This window comes from Anabrus simplex, chromosome 1 (assembly GCF_040414725.1).
Source record: "Anabrus simplex isolate iqAnaSimp1 chromosome 1, ASM4041472v1, whole genome shotgun sequence".
In the NCBI taxonomy this organism is placed as follows: Eukaryota; Metazoa; Arthropoda; class Insecta; order Orthoptera; family Tettigoniidae; genus Anabrus; species Anabrus simplex.
This window is the reverse complement of record NC_090265.1, coordinates 1069881375-1069896140: the sequence shown is the minus strand read 5'-3', so window position 1 is coordinate 1069896140 and position 14766 is coordinate 1069881375. Positions and strand designations below refer to the sequence as shown.

At 36.5% G+C, this 14766-nt stretch overlaps 1 protein-coding gene across 3 annotated transcripts in view; it reads right to left on the bottom strand.

Annotated features, from left to right (window-relative positions):
* The window catches only part of MRG15 (MORF-related gene 15), a 136254-nt gene that overhangs the window by 80238 nt on the left and 41250 nt on the right, over positions 1 to 14766 (bottom strand). The gene's annotated exons all lie outside the window — the stretch shown is intronic.

Here is a 14766-nt window from a genome sequence, read left to right as displayed (position 1 = left end):
ATTAATGAATTTGGATTTTTATTACTAAGCCCACATCAGCGCTGAGTCAAGAGAAAATAAGTAAACAGAATTTAATGAAAATCGGTATGTCAAGTCAGAGAATAAGGAACTACAGTCTATGCGATAAATAAATTTTATAAGACGCCCTAATATTGCAGAGTCGAAAGAAAGCTAAATGTGAAGGGCTACAATATATAAAGCTCATAAAATTGATCAACATTACATTGAACATTGTTGCGATGTGCTTTGTGCCTTCTGATGCCACTCATTTCCGATAGATGGGATACTGCGGTGTACCGAGTATTTTTTTTTTTTAATTTGCTTTATGCCACACCAAAACAGATAGGTCTTAAGGCGACGATGGAACAGGAAAGAAATAGAAGTGTGAAGGAAGCCCCTTGGCCTTAATTAAGGTACAGCTCCAGCATTTGCCTGGTGTGAAAATGGGAAACCACAGAATACCATCTTCAGGGCTGCTGCTAGTGGGATTCGAATCCACTATCTCCCGGATGCAAGTTCACAGCTGCGCGCCCCTAACCACACGGCCAATTTGCCCGGTCATACCGAGTGTAACAGCCTGCCTGAATATTGGTGGAAAGTAGCTGGGGAGTTAGTTAACTTTCTTCTTTAGCATGCCATTCCTCTGGTTCATAAATTTTCTGATACTACTGTTATGTAACACACTGGTTCATCATAGCATTCCAGCTATTCAATCCCTACTCTGAGGCACTGATTGGAATGAGCAGTGTGCATATTTAAGGAAATAATGGCAGAGGAGTGATCACGGCTGTCTGCGGCCTGGTCATTCCAGCTCTGGAACTTTGGACTGATAGATCGGCACCCAAGAACAGACCATTTATATTGGTATTACTGTAGTATTGTTCATTAAAAATGAGAAAATGTGCAGTTTTTCATTTGATCGAGTAATTTATATGATAACATTGCCTTTAATCGCTACATTCCTACTGACATTTTTGTAATGACCTATGTTGACTTCAGTTAGAAAGACCACAAAGCCAGTCTTTCTGAGAATCCCGTAGCGAAGCACAGGTACATCAGCTAGTGAAAATATATAAATGAAACATGTATACATATTTGAATTACTTCATATTCTGTGCAATGTTGTGTAGTATGAAACTATGGATGTTAAACTTCCTATCCATTGGTAGCAGTCAGTAATTTAATTCTTAGGAGGTGGTGAATTTTTGTAGTGTAACTATGTATATTAACAATTCATATGTGTTTTACATTTTTTACAATAGAGAGCTTTCATTTGGTTTATGGCGTCATGTATAAGGTTCTGCCAGGATCAGTGAATTATATTTCTTTTTAGGTACTTGGGAAGGGGGTGTGTGTTTTAATTTTCTCAATGAGTGAAAAGTAAAAATTCAGTGGGATTCAGGTTTGTAAAAAGCAAAGCAGTGAGTTGAAAGAGAAAAGGAGCAATTTCAAAACTATCCAACACTGGTTCCTATTTTCATCCTGGTTCCCTAAAACAGGAACATATCCAAAAATAGTGTTTTGCCAACACAATCAAGTGATATAAGTACTGAGGAACAGGAATGAAATGTCAGAACATACAATGAAATATAAAAGGCACATTCACAGAATATGAGCATAAACTAAGTCAAATATTATGAAAATTACATTTCAATGTATGATGTGTGTAGAAATGTCGAATCAGATTTTGAAATATCAGAAAGACGGTTTCGTAGATCAAGTAACATATTTTTCATAATCTCTCTTCAAATGTAAATCTCCTAACTGTGAGGTTGTATTGTGGAAATGGCTAGTGCATTCTGAAAGCCAAGGGTGCAGTCTTGTAGGCTGTTTTATGAAAAAACTCAGTTTTCGAATTGGAGGCTCACTGATTGGATGAATGCAAATACAGTAGAAGCCCACTATAGTGAATGCGGCAGATAGCGAGAACTCCGTTGTAATGGCAGATATTTTCTGTCCCTTGAGCATCCTTATATTAAATTGTGTATTTTCCTTCGGTTACAGCAAGAATCCTATCACTTATACATCCTTTATTACGACCGATTAAGCGTGGGTTATTTTTTCTGTTATAGAAATTTATGCTCTCCAGCGATTATATTAAACGTGAACGACCATCTTCGATATAGTTTTCGCGCTATGTGCACTAGTTCAACATTTGAACTCAAAGGGGATGTCAGAGTCGTTTAGTAATACTCGTCGACTGGAGTTCTGTAAATACAATTTGAAAATGAAAGAGAATATATTTCCATAATAAATGCGTAAATAACGTGGCCGATAAAAGTAGTTACCTCTTTAGAAACAGAGGCTGAAATAAACGATCGCTTAATTTAATGTTATGTACCGTACTGAAATTAAGAATGTGATACACCTCAAAATAAGGTGCATAGTGGATGACTCATTTTAGAAGTTAGTTTATTCAGTAAAACCTTGTTCAGATGTTTCTGCAGGGGACACGGAAAGATAATGTGTTAAGAGAGAAAACGTACTATCGAATACACGAATCAGAACTATCCAGAAGGGATATGTAAACACTTGATATGTTTTTTCCGACATGTCTGTATTTTACGTTGTGTATGTATGGGTACAGTGAAAGATATAGGCTATCTACCGTTTCTAAAGATGAGAGTATTAAAAGGTGTGAAAAAGACAAGAAAACAAATATGAAAATCTCTTCTGTTGGGGCTTATTAAATACCGGTAACAACAGTGTATTGAATGGTGTGTAGAACACCAGACAACAAATATAAAAACATTTGCACTGGGGTCCATAAAAGTATGAGTGCATTATTTACAAATCACTCTCTTTCTACAACAAATGTCAGCTTAACCCTTATATTTTGGACCAGTGGGTTATAAAACATTGTTTTCTGATCACACTCTTTGATCATGAGAGGATTGCTTTGACCATCACCTCGAATGCCACAACTTTTTGATCAACTGGATAAATTTGATTCGAAACCCGAAAGTGCGAGTTTCAACATATGCACCACAGTTGAAAGATACGGATGCCTGTCGACTTTCTGGATTTAAATTTTGTCTTCATTAGTAAGCGGTATCACAAAATTTTCAGTATCCATAACGGGTCTACACAATAATATGATCACACTAGTCAACTTCACACAATTATGTTCTTAATCCATAAATAGGCTATCATGTGACATATTCGGTACCCTTCACTGTATAACTCAACACAATAAATTTCTAACTTCTGATTGGAATGTGACATACAAGCACAAACAGGGTTATTCAGCAATATCAATGAAAACTGGAGAACAAAACAAAACAAAGCTGAACTTTCGTGAGGGTAACTGCTTGCTTCCTGAGGGTGTAATTTACCCCGTAAAGTTCAGGACTTCAAGGCCATTTCTCATTTTTGCGCAACTTTCTCCGACCAGCGTCCATAGGTGAAGACTCTAATCTGGGTTGGAAATCACGTTCCTTCCACAAGGGATGACGAACATTTTCAGGACTAGGAAAAATGTGATCGTACAAAGCGGTAATAGTGAAAATTAGTGAGGTATTTTTATATAGATTTAATACGATGTTCTTAATCCATAAATAGGCTATCATGTGACATATTCAGTACCCTTCACTGTATAACTCAACACAATAAATTTCTAACTTCTGATTGGAATGTGACATACAAGCACAAACAGGGTTATTCAGCAATATCAATGAAAACTGGAGAACGGTATTCCGAGTTTACGGTGTGCTAAGCAAGAAATCGTCTTTATGAGGAAATCCCTAACAAGATTTCACTGTATTTTCTCGCATGTGGTTAAATATGGAAAGGCCATTCCCATGTAAATTTATAGCGAAACGGTTATCATTACTCTACGCTCACTTGAAATATGTTTTCATTATGCATATAAAGTTATGTTAGATTGCATAATTTGTATAACCAAACTGAAACGTTTGTCACTGAACAGTGGATACGATCACATTTTTCCTAGTCCTGAAAATGTTCGTCATCCCTTGTGAAAGGAACTTTCTCCGACCGGCGTCCATAGGTGAAGACTCTAATCTGGGTGATACTAGTCCAATTTTTCAGAAATTAAACATACGGCTTCACGTTTCTCGGAATTAGCAGATAACTAACGAGGAAACCACAGTATAGAAATCGGCATAAACGCAAGTTCTGAAAAAACAGATCGCCGTTTCATATCGATTTTAATGTGTGTGGGGTTCCCCCCCCCACCGACGTTTACGAAAAATCTGATATAACTACTATCCGCTATAGCAAGTACATTTTTCATTGTTATGAAATCTCGCTCTAACGGACTTCTACTGTATGCATGTTAATCAGCACAAAATCTCATCAACATAGATGGGCTTGAAAACTGATTGATCACGTAAGGAATATTTTATAACTGTTAGGTTCTTCAATCTGGTGAAACTAATTTATGAATAACTAAAATTTAGAAAATACCTGAAAAAACAACATAACCGACTATACCTGAAAAAGAAACAATGAAATAGAAGGACATGTTTCGTTCTTGCAAATTACAAAATGCTGTTTTGTTCGGTCTGATTAAACAGAAGTCATATAAGAAAATCTATGCAAAAAAGGAAAGTGAGCCCAAAGAAAGGAGACATACTGCTATTATCTAAAAAATGGAAGTGGTGAAGATGTTCAGAGTGTGTTTAAAAGTTTATTGTGACACTTTTTCTGTATTTAGAAAGTGTCTTTCAGTTGCTAGATGTGGGATGAAAGGACAATCGTGCGGTGGTGGTGGTGGTGAATATTGTTTTAAGAGGAAGTACAACTAGGCAACCATCCTCTATATAACACTAATCAGAGAGAAAAAATGGAAGGGATCCGACACTTCGAAAAGGTGATGACAACTCAGCATTGGTCACCGATGTAGTGGATTTAGAGAACCCAGTGATGATACAGAAGCAGGCACTGCTAAAGATGTTGTAGGAGGGGCTTCAGCCTCACCAGATTTAAAGAGCGATTTACTGCTCCCTGCCACTGACTTAAACACTCCTGTCATGCTCGAAGTTCCTTTAATAGGCGACATATGTACTATTTTATGTTTTAATGTATGTATTTTCAAATGAGCCTTAATATTTGTATACTGCCGGAACTTTTCAAAATTTTGACACACGCATTACACTTAACTTCAGTTTTATTGATTTTTGTGAAGTATCACTACACGTAACTTTTATTTGGAGCCATTTATGAAACTACTTGTTGAAAACTATATACTACTAAAATATGTAAACGTTTGAATCACTTAAAGCAACACTATGAAGTATGAACAGCACTAACCGCCAGCAATATTCCACAACTTTCCTGTAACTCACCGACAATGACAACGTATTTAACGACTGGGCATGCTGTGAGTGGCCTGTGTTGGCTGGCAGCTTTATTGTCTTACAAGGTATCACGACAAATGGCTTGTGATATTATCACTGTATTTACCGAAGTGAATTCAGAAATAAAAACTCAAATTTCGTAATTGTAGCATGCAAAGATTGAAAGGGCCTGAACAAAAATCAAATCGTAGCCAAAAGTACTAAATTAGATAGAAATATCAATATATTGCGCACAAAATATCGATATTGTCAATATATCGGACTTCAAAAATATCGCTGTCGATATATCAACATTTCCCTCTCAAAATAAAAATATCAATATTTCCAATATATCAATATTCATTTGCCATTTCTACCTACGTCACTCTGTTCTTCATGTTCTTCGAGATTGAGCATTTCAGGAACTGATGGATACTGAGACAAATATAGAAAGTGTATGGTATGTGTTTAGTTTAAATACTTTATAGGCCTATAGTTAACACAGATGCACAGACGTGGAAACACTTATGCCAAATCGTTAATAAGTCTCATAAATTTAACTGAATAAATAACACAATTCAAAAGAATCAACAGTGAGATTGATCAAACGATAGTTAAGTTCATTACAAATCCGTCCTAAATTTAAATACCTGATACCATACAATCGTACGAAATTTCAAACAAGATGAGGGATGGAGGTGGGATGAGAATGAGGGAACCGAGAGACATGACTAACAAGAAAAGAGTTCTAATAGGAGTAACGGCAGGCACATGAAGATAGAATGTGCTTGAAGAGTGAAGTAATTCAAGATACGGTAAAGTGGGTAAGTCCAAGCTTGCGTTAAGGATCAGTAGCCAAAAACACAAATGGATATTAGTGCCGTGCAATTGCGTGACTCTCCCAACTCCGTCATTACTTAACAAGAAGAATGTGATAATATGTTACATGACTTGTTCTCTATGTCTCACCTGAAACCAAAACAGCAGCAGTCGAAGGGACTAGAGAACCAGCTCTGTCCAGAGTGGTGTGCTCGCACATCCAGCGGGGAACGGCCTCTCGTTCAACCTGCCCAGCTGCGCGAGGAGAGGCGTATTTATATGATTGACAGCTCATTCTAGAATGTGAGAGACATTAGAGCGACGTCAGGTGAGCGGGAGTCAGCTGATAGTTCAAAATGGCAGTCAGTCTGTGGAGAACAAGTCCGGCGGATGGTAGTGTAATGTGAATGGCCAGTACACGAGGTAAGTCGGGGGAGGACAACAGCACACTAGCAATGCTGTCATATGCCTTTTCAATACCAAGGGAAACCATAAACAGAACTTCGCCTTTTTCCCAATACAGTACTTCGCCCATTAACATATGGACACTGACGATTAGGTCGTTGTGGACCCATTAGGTCCGAAGCCATACTGTTCCTGTTCTAACTGAAAAAGTGTTTAATCTTAGGCAGCTGTGGATGTATAATACAGGTGTTCATGTCCGCAATGACGAAACGTGTATGTGGACAGAAAACTTTGCTTCTAGGGGATCCTGTGAAATAGGTTCACACCTACTAACAATTTTGGCTGACAACCAGTAAACAAAACAAAACTCTGGTTCTTCTCAGATTCTTGTAGCAGCCAAAATAAGAATATGGGTATCTTTCTTCTGTATTTCATTTTGGTACATACTGGGAAGTTTGATGAAATAAAACACTCCTTTCTGGTGCCTAGCCACACATTTTTGCCGAGTGATAGTGATTTCGGAAAGATACAGAAAAAGTCTTGAGAAGTTGATTATGTTTATAATCCCGAACAATGGAAAAACATTGTTAATAGGGCCTGGGTCAAAAAAACATTTACAGTAGTGGACATGGAATGTGCAGACTTCAAGGATTTAGAAACACTCTTAAACATTGTAGTGAAGTGTTGAGGATAGAAAAGTACTGAATAGAGAAATAACAGCAATAAAAGTAACAAAAGACAAGCAAGGTTTTCCTCTTCCTTAAATTCTCGTACTCACATACCTACCAACTTTTAGAAATCAAAAATAGGAAGATTTTTTAATTCTTGGAATTTATCAGGTATATTGCGCCACGGTCTCGAAAAAAGGACAACATAAAAGGCATCCATATCTACAGTTACAAGGTGAACTGACATTCAATTCAATTTTATAGGTATCTCTGAACACATGGAGATGACATGTGTTATGTTTTGTGGCTATAATGTGAAGAGAATATACCAGAAACTGTCGCCGACACAACTCTCTGAAATACATTCAACTCATTAAAATTATGAACTAAGAATGAACACAAATGCACTGAAATACACAAAACTACCACATACAAAATAGGTCAATATGTCTCATACATTATTAGAGGGAAAAGCACAAAACCGCAAAAAAGAAAAAGAAAACTACACGTGGCCTACAAATATAACGAAACTACACACAGAAACGATGTTAACAGCGTGCGAACCACACAATAAGAAATCTTTTGTCCCGATTAACGGAGTAGCTAGCGCACACTAGCCTCTCTTGCTTGTAGGACGATTGCCATCCTGAATTCCCAACTATAAAACACACAGGATGCTGTAGTGAGTGGGAAACACGATACAAGAATGCGATGGACGATACCCTCGCCAAATAAAGCATCAAATAAGTGCGCCTGAAAATGAGGTTGCACATGATAATTTATCCTAGGGAAAGAGTATTTGTCGTACTGGAGGTTATATTGCTCAAAAATAGGAAAAAGTAAAAATAAATCGGAAAATGAGTTAAAAATGGAAAGTTTCCAGGTAAATCGGAAGGGTTGGCAGGTATGTACTCACATTCAGAGTCATGGACAAAAGTTCATATTTTCCAAAAACAAACTGGGAGGCCAAATACGAACTAAAAGATGAAAGTGTTGTTTACAAACGAATTGTTGAAACAAGCACTGGAAAACCTGACTACCCTGCACCAATCAGGAAGGGATATTAATCACTTAAAACACACATATTTGCTGCATCTAATGCCATACATTCCAGCAGTATACCATAGACTATATTTAAGCCTCAATCCAACTACTAAGAAAGTGAATGAAGATCTTGACACTGAAAACCATGAAGGGGGAAAAGTCCTGATTTACAGTATTATCTTCTTGGCATACAGTATTATTTAAAAAATTATATAGTTACACTGATATGTAATTAATTTAAAGACTATAAATTGATATGTAAATTTTCAATTTTGTTGTGTTCTTTGTATAACCTAATAAAACCTTATTTATCTCGAAACTTTGCTCTTGTGGGTTAGCCCCCTCTATTACTCGGACACTTAATTGTCCTAACCATTGTACAGGCAGACATTCTTAACACTGCATTAGTCACGTGTTATCTGAGAGAAGCGCAGTGGTGATTATTTGCTGTAACTTGAACTTGCTTGAGGCTAGAAGTCCATCACCCCTCCTAGCTTCCTGTCTTGGAAGTGATGACATCCGGTAATTTTCTGTCCTTCATGTAATACTAACGTCACTAGCTGCTGCCAGCATTATTTAACAGACTTAAATTAAGAAACAATGTCGGTCCCATTACCGAAATACAGACTTTTAATTCAAAACTGCCTTTACATTTTTAAAAAATTGTATTTTACAGAGTTAATTTAAATTCAAAATATCTCCGCGCCATGAAAGAACGTCCGGAACGTGTAGGGTAGCTTTCCACACTTTCAATCACTTCGGTGTGAATACAGTATGCTTCATATTTGCTAAGTTTGAATGAAATCGTAATTCATTTGTATTCAGCATTTTAGGAACGCCACGATATCACGTACGTGGCAGTGTGTGAAGAAGCAGAATCTGCAAAAAATTGTAATGCTGACAGTTGGCAAAAAAGCGTGGCATGAATGATATATTCGTAAGCACCAAAATATTGTCAATGCCGATGAAAAAGCACTGTTTTTTAAAATGCTGAGCCCAAATGGACTTATGGTTTTAAAGGAGAGAAGTGCCAGCCAGGAAATTGTACAAGGGGGGTCTCTGTACTGTGTTGAAATGCACACGGAAGCGAGACTTCATTCCCTCATCGTAAGAAAGTTTGATAAGCCACGATGTTCTAAGAGCGTCGGGCACTTTCCGTACAAGTACAAGGTATCTAAAAATGCAAACAGTACAGTAATCAAGAAGATAAAGCATCTGCACAGGGGTGCCAGCATAATTTGTACTCGTCTTTGAATGGTGCTTTCTTTTTTTCTTTTTTTTTTCCCCACTGTGTGAGCTTATTTTTGCCAGTCTTTTATCCAAGTGCATTAGTTGAATAATGTAAATGCACCTTGTTGGATACATTTCGGAAATAGTGTTTTCTACGGCATTTGAAAGGTTTAAATGGAGAATCAAGGTGACTGAATGCATTAATGTTTTTTTGTGAGCGGCATAGATTGGCATTTCTGAATTATGACAGAAGTGCCATGGCCCATGGTGGCAAGCATAGTCAGTGTACTGTGTTGTAATCCAGACAGAAGGAAGAGACTTTCTCCCCTCGCCATAGGAAAGTTCGATAAGCTACGATGTTTTAAGGGCATTGGGTACTTTCCGTGCAAGTCCAAGGTATCTAGAATGCATACAATAGAGTAATCCAATGAATAAAGAACTTGCACAGTATAGGTTTCTTCTCGTCTTTGAATCATGTGTTCTTTCCTTTTTTTAAAATTTCATTGTGTGATGTCATATCTGCCAGCAGAGTTATGAAAGTGCATTATTTGAAAACTGTAAATGCACGTTGTTGGATACATTTTGGAAATAGTTTCTTTCCATGGCATTTGAAAGGTTTAAACTGTGATCAAGATTTAATTGCATGCAGCAACGGGCCAGAGAATATTTTGTGATACGGCACGGGTTGGCATTTCTGTATTACGAGTTGACGGTTAATTCAAAATCATGTAATTCGAAGTCCGATTTTTGCATCCCAACGACTTCGAATTAATGAGGTTTTACTGTGAAATGAAGTAGTGTATGGCTTGTAGTGCCAAGATGTGTCCGAGGACTTCGGCTCGCCAGGTGGCAGGTCTTTTGATTTGACTCCCGTAGGCGACCTGCGCTTCGTGATGAGGATGTAATAACGATGAAGACGACACATACACCCAGTCTACGTGCCAGGGTAATGGGTCTAAGGGAGACCCCTTATCTGGCATCTTAGCCAACATATACTTAGATTCCTTAGAACATCCCAAAATATCAACAAATATAAAAGGCCTCAGCCTTTGGCTCAGATATGACACTTTTGTAATTATTAATAAAGAACTCAATAACAGCGATAATATTTTAAATTTCCTTAACAACCTAGACAAAAATATAAAATTCACCAAGGAAGATGAAATCAATAGATCCTTAAATTTCCTAGATGTCGCAGAAACACCTAAATGATAACTTTGACTTACAAATTTATAGAAAACCAACCCACACCGCAATAACAATAAAAAAAATACTTCACTACTTCCAAAATCCCATAAACTAGCTGCCTTCCATAGTTTAATTTACAGAGCCTTAAAAATTCCACTATCACCTAAGAACCTTAAAGATGAACTCAACTACATAAAAGATTTGGCAAAAATTAATGGGTATAAACTAGGAACTATTAACAATTTAATCAACAAAATAAAAACTCAAATTAACAACTAACCTCATCCCTGACAGACTCAAAAATTCTAATTTCATTACTTTCACTTACAACCAAAAATTATTTTTCAATCACAACACAGTCAATTCAAATAATAAAATTTACTCATGTTCAGGCATTTACAGACTCACTTGCACCCAATGTGGCGTCTCATACATCGGACAAACTGGCCGCAGCTTTCACACTAGATACTTGGAATATTATGATGCCTCCAAATACAGTGGAACCTTGATTCTCCGTTTATGGAGGGACCACGGAAAAAAAAACGTACAACACGGGAAAACGGAAAATCCAGGAACGAATGAACCATCAACAATTTGACTAAACATCACAAAACTGAACTATGTATACTTATAATCTTACAAACACCCCTAACCCAAACCAAACTACATTCCCAATGGGCCTTCCGCGTACCAAGCGACTGCTGCTTGGACCGAAGGCCTGCAGATTACGAGGTAACAGTGATCGGGATCCTGATCTATCTTTCTGCCAGGTGTGAGATTTTTAGGCTGATGATGCCCTCATTATGGGTGAAACATGTCCCTATATCTAATATGTTAAGAACTATTTCTTAAATTGAAATAAAAAATAGGTGGAATTTATAATTTAGTATTATTATTTGACCTTAAAATACCCTTTCCGAAATTTAACGAGATGCGAGAATATATAGAAAGCTGACCTCTGAAATCAATGACGCTCTCTGCACACATCTTGAAGTGTATCCCATTCTTAATTACAGCATTTTACGTTAAAATTAAGCGATCTTTACTTCAGCTTTTATTCTTAAGAGTTAACAACTGCTATCGGACACTATATTTATGCATGTATTACAAAAACATGTTCTCCTCTTTCATTTCCATTTTCTTTACGGGACAGCAGTCTACAGGTATTACTAATCAACTCTGACGTTGCCTTCGAATGTCGATGAGAGAGCTCACTAGTGGACATAGCGAGGAAACAATATAATGAAGATGATCGATTGCAAGCAAAATAATCACTGGGTGCATAAATGTCTGTAACGGTAAAAAATTGCGCACGCTAAATCGCTCGTAATAACGGATGCGTCAATGACAAGGCTCTCACTGTAACCGAAGAATAATACAGGTTAATATAGGAATTTTGAAGGGACAGACAAAAACAGTGAGAGATTTTTAGGCTGATGATGCCCTCATTATGGGTGAAACATGTCCCTATATCTAATATGTCAAGAACTATTTCTTAAATTTAAATAAAAACAAATGGAATTTATAATTTAGTATTATTATTTGACCTTAAAATAGCCTTTCCGAAATAGCCACTTAACTACATGACAGAGCTTTTGAACAACTTTTTCACCTTGGGTTGCACCGAACATCTTGGAGCTGAAGGTTGTGGCACCGATTATCCTTCTCAGGAATGTGAATCTTCCTTCCCTCTGCAATGGAACACGACTCTCAGTCAAGAAACTGATGCTGACTATTATTGACTGAACATGTAGTGGGCGTTGTAGTATTTGTAGTATTCATTCCTGGGATTCAAATCATCACTTTGGATATACCGTTTCTATTTAGAAGTTTCTTTGAATTTCGCTATATGCATCAACAAGGCACAAGGACAATCGCTTAAAATTATATGATAAGAAATAAATTGACAATACAGTATATCAAGTAAATAATATTACTTCAGTCTTGGGACTAGTTTCAGCCACTTAGTGGCCATCTTCAGCCAAATAAAAATTAAACAGATTATGTGATAACTAAAACATATGTATACCTGACAAAGACAATGTTGCAGGAATACTTATAACATTAAAATACATATAATAACAAAAATTATGGTTATAATCTTCATGTCATAATATTATGTCTAAGTTGACTTAGGACCTCAGGCAAAGAAGTAAATATGGAAATGATAGCCAGAATCAGGAATGAATAACACACAGAAAAGAAATTAAAAAGGAGAAAAATTATTTATGAGATTTGCCTCTACAGTAAAGTATACCTTGCCTTTACTTTGATTCTGACTGATGATGGTCCCTGGTAAGACCAAAACTAGTTTCAACAAATATATGTAACTTTTTAAGGTTACAACAAACAGTACTGAATAGGTGGAAATCTCTCCTTTCAACATCTATTCCATCACGCTATTCAAGGTCTCCACGTTTCCATACTGAACTGGAAATCGTGACATTAATTCAAATTATGATCTTCACAAGACCACATTGTTGGCTTCAAAACCACCTGAATTAAGCCTGTTAATTACCACAACTTAAGAGAACAAGATTATTCTTCCCACTGATAACATATGAGTCCTTATGATTTATGCACTTCAAGCTGGACTATTCTCTTGTTTATCAAGACTCAACAACTGGGATACCTTCTCAAAAATGTTATGTTTTACAGTCAGACACACCACATCATTTCAACTGGTTATAATCTAACAGTGACTTTATAGGTGCTATCATATGTTTTAGATGGTTATACACACCATACCCTCATCATTTTAATGTTACATTTAAAATTAGCCTTAGTTGGTGCATTTAAATGTTATGTTCTACAAACCTCAAGCTGGACTACTTTCTCGTGTGTCATACCCTAACTATTGTTACCTTTTCTGTTTTGATTTCATTGTTTTAACTTTTGACAATTTAGCTTTCAACATTAATCCTTGTATTTGCTGTCATGTGTTTTATATTTCAACTAGTCATAGTTTAACATTTGTCTTGTAGGTGCTATCATGTGTTATATATTGCTATTCGATAAGTTGCATTTTGCTCAATTGATTTGTTGGCTGATGATGACGCGCAATGAGCGTCGAAACTAGTACCAACCTTCTCTAGACGTTATGTGATATATATTCACATCAATAAACATTCATGGTATTGAAAAGGTGGACCTTTAACATTTTCATTTTACTGTAATTCAACCACCTTAACAACAAAAAACCAAAAAAAACACCTCAGATCAATTTTTTATCTACTTTCACATTTAGTAATAAAGAAGTCTACCAAATCACGAACATGTTCAAAAAGCATGTCAAAATAGCCTTCAAAACTTATAACAGAAACACAGATATTTTACACAATACCAATTCTATTAACCATAGCAACAAGTTCACCACGTTAGATGTTTACAGACTCAATTGGAATAATTGTGATGCATCTTATGTTGGTCAAACAGATAGGAGCTTCCATACAAGATACTTAAAGCATGTTAATGCCCTGAAATATAACAGATCACTACCGGTACTTCAGCCAGCCAGACGAGTCACATACGAAACCAAAATTCAAGGAGACAGTCTTCCTGCCACAAATTAACATCTAAGCAAGATAAGAACTTCGGGATTGTTTTAAAAATAACTTCCGTATCTGAAGTCCATTTGCCTCGCTTTGACCCCCCATGCAAATTCAATAGGAAAGACGCTGGCCAGTGACTGACTTTTTTGTGCCTGCACATAAAAATCTCTGAACATAACAGAAAATAAACGCATATACTGCATTTTGTTATAATTTAAATTTAAAAATAAACTTATCTAAATCAAGCTGAAATGTTTCTTTACCAGCAGTGAAAAAATTAGGAAAATAATGAATATAAAATAGGAGTTATGACATAAGTTCTATGCAACGACGATTTTGCATTTGGCATAACTTTCCATTACATTACCATTTTCACACTAAATTATCTTTTTACATTTTTTTTTTTGTTAATGGCTTCAAATGCGCCTTGAAATTCTGTACATAACACGATATTCACCCATTTTAACCGATAACATTCTCATTTATGGATATTTGGCAAATCCGCTGCATTAGAGTAGGATGGCGCTACCCGCAAAACATGATAGAAGGAATGAGACGGAA